The following is a 2,931-nucleotide window of genomic DNA, read 5'->3' on the forward strand; positions in this document are numbered from 1 at the left end:
TGCCCATGGGCAGCTTTCTATGGAGGTCAGCTGCCAAAGGGTACAACAAACAAACAAACAAAATATCAGGAACAATATATTCAGTGCTGTGAAATTACTTATGGCCTTGGGCTGTTCTGGTGTCAGAAGGAGCGGTGGGGCCGAGCTGCACGTGTGCTGCCCTGCCCCACGTGGAAGCGACGCTGCCGCAGAGCCGCGTCCTTGATGAACTAACACGCTTTTATTGCAGGAAGAATAAACCAGGATTTCACAGTCACTTGTCTGTGCAGTAACCAGCTTCTCACTTCCCCCAGCACTCCCAGGGGACCAGGGCTACTTCAGGTGCTCTGATTATGGCCCTACAGCAGCATCTGTTTTCCCCAAATCCCCTAATTCTAGCTTCTGGGGCAGCTTTAAGAAGTGGATGATGAAGGAGAACGGTCCTGTGATGATGCTGATGAGCTAGTCTGTGTTTTGTCTCCTCCCCATATAGCCTGCAAGTGGGGCATGAGTCAGTGAGGGAAGCCCCAGGGACGGGTCAGATGTGTGGGTGCAGGGCTGTCCATCCCTGCTGAGAGGGGCTCATTGAACAAGTGATGAAACGGGTGAGCTTTACTGCCTTTTCCTAAAATTCTCTTCTCTGTAAAGGTATAAGGTGGAGGCATCAATACACAAAATCATTTCTCCTCTCTGTAGCACAGCAGTAAAAGAAGGTCAGAAGGTGCAACAGAGGAAACGCACCAGAACCCAAAGGGCAGGGTGATGTTTGACTCCATCTTCTACACTGTTTCAGGCAAGATCCCACTTGGATAGGAGTTGGTCATCAAAGCCAGTAAAAGCAATTCTTGTCCCTCAGATAATACGTAAAATGAAATGGGAACTAATTTAGCCTAGGCACCTCAGTCCAGGTTTGCAGCATCCTTGCACAAACGGAAATTAAAGTTTGTTATTTTATTTAGCCCAAATGCAACAAGGAGATGGCTGCTTGCACCACAGAGTTTGCAGCATTCATAGGAGTAACCATCTATAGCCTCAACATCCCCGGTGGAGGCAGGACCGTTGTTCAGGTGGGAACTGTGTGCTAGCAGGGCTCTGGCAGAGAATTCCTACGGTGGAGCCTTGCACAGGTCTGTGGCCAGCCCCGAGGCTGGGGCACTGCATGCCCCATGCCTGTCCCAGCAGTGTGAAGTACAACAGCAGAACACCAGCAAGAATTAATTTCAGAACTCCCTGTACTATGTCACTATGGAAAAACTGCCCAAACTTTGATTTTTCCTATGCTTTCCTATATTTGTGCCATTGTGAGATATTTTTATTGTCTGAAGTTGTCCAATTGCAAACAAATAACGTTAAAAATGGGGTGTTCTTAAGGTACACCCCTTAGTTGTTGCTCATACAATGGAAGGAGTCTGTGTTTTATAAATGAGCATGCATACCCTTTATGTGATTTACTATACACCTACAGTAAATTTTCTTGTGGGAGATTTTATGGTGCCTTGTTGAATAGTGAACGTTAAGTCAAACCTTCCTATAGCCGCGGAAAATAGAAGCCAGATCTGCAGAGAGAAAGCAACAAGGAGTTTTTGTTAATGTGTGTTCCTGCTCATAGTAAGAGAACAGTAATTTTACCCTAATGAAAATTAAATTTACTACCTTTTGTTTGTAGTTGTATCTTTAAAAAAACCCACACACCCCTCTTAATCACCATGAACAGCTCTCCTCGACCATCAGAATGATAAAAGTACTAAAATGCTCTGGCCAGATTCCAGGTGGAGGGCTTTTTTTTTCAAGGATTTTCTGAAGAAAATTCACTAACATGCTTTTTTCCATGTGAAGCATGTTTTTCCATGATTCATAAACCCACTTTTATCCAGTCCATGAAAGGACCTCTCTCCATTATGTAGATCAGAGCTGACACATTTATGTGCAAAATTGCTGGAGCATTTACACCACTATTCATCAAGGCAGTGTCTGTGCTCCAGGAACGTTGCAATCACCTGGCACAATCAGTTTAACACACATGCGCGCATTCTTGGAAGACTGTGTTATTATAACACATAACAAAACATAACAGCCATTGTACTACTGGGCCATGTATACAGAAAAAAGTTGCTTTCCTTTCTTAGTCATATGCCTGAATACAAAGTAACAAATGTCATTGCTTTATTGATTTAATATTGAATAATAAGAGATCTGTTTGAAACCGAGAATACCAATTGGTTCAGGAAATTGCTACTAAGGAATGCTCTTTTCCTCCCCAAAGTGACCAGCTGAAGTTCACCCTGTGCTGTGGGAGCTGGAGGTTAGGCCTGCACGGCTGCTTCTATGCAGCCTCTGCAAGACGGCTCCTCGTTTTTCTCTTTATGCCATAAAATATTTCGTCAGCAAAGCCCTCTTCTTGCCCTCCTCTGGAAAGCAAGCAATAACTGAGGTGGGGAGGAGGAACATTTTCCCTGGGCCTGCTCTCTCTTACCCAGCTCATCTCTTTCTGGGTGCGGTTGCGGGCGGGTTGGCTGCAGGGCAGAGGTGCAGGAGTGGTAAGGGGTAGGTGAGGTTACAGCAGATGCTTGGTGGTCATCTGGGCTGGACATGGGTGATGCTTTCTAGGTTTTCTGGCTGGTCCTCTCTCCTGTGCTCAGGCTCCCTGGTGCAGCGTGTCCTCTCTTGGTCCTTCACAGGTGGCTTCAAGGCATCACCCCACCTGCGCGTGGGGAAGGTGACGGCACAATCTGCAATCCTTTGCTGCTGTCACACCTTGTCATGACCTCTGAAATTTGCACATGCTGTCTTCTGCTGAGATCAGAAGGGTTATTTCCTATGCCTATTTCCTATCAGAGATGAAAGAATCTCCCATTGGGCTGCTGGTCATCTTCCTAAGCCCGAGATAACGCCTAAATGCCTAAAACTTGAGCTGTAACATGTACAGGTGCTTCGTTAGGGGACTGGGTCTTG

At 46.0% G+C, this 2,931-nt stretch overlaps 1 long non-coding RNA gene across 1 annotated transcript; it reads right to left on the reverse strand.

Annotated features, from left to right (window-relative positions):
• Positions 1-273: 273 nt before the first annotated feature.
• Positions 274-2,891, reverse strand: LOC308197134. Its single transcript, XR_013952614.1, has 2 exons — positions 2,453-2,891; positions 274-1,535 (listed from the first exon to the last, which is right to left on the reverse strand). It is a non-coding gene; the product is annotated as an uncharacterized lncRNA (long non-coding RNA).
• Between the last annotated feature and the right edge of the window lie 40 nt (positions 2,892-2,931).

The sequence above is a fragment of the Anser brachyrhynchus genome (genome assembly GCF_964034855.1).
Source record: "Anser brachyrhynchus genome assembly, chromosome: 6".
Taxonomy (NCBI): domain Eukaryota; kingdom Metazoa; phylum Chordata; class Aves; order Anseriformes; family Anatidae; genus Anser; species Anser brachyrhynchus.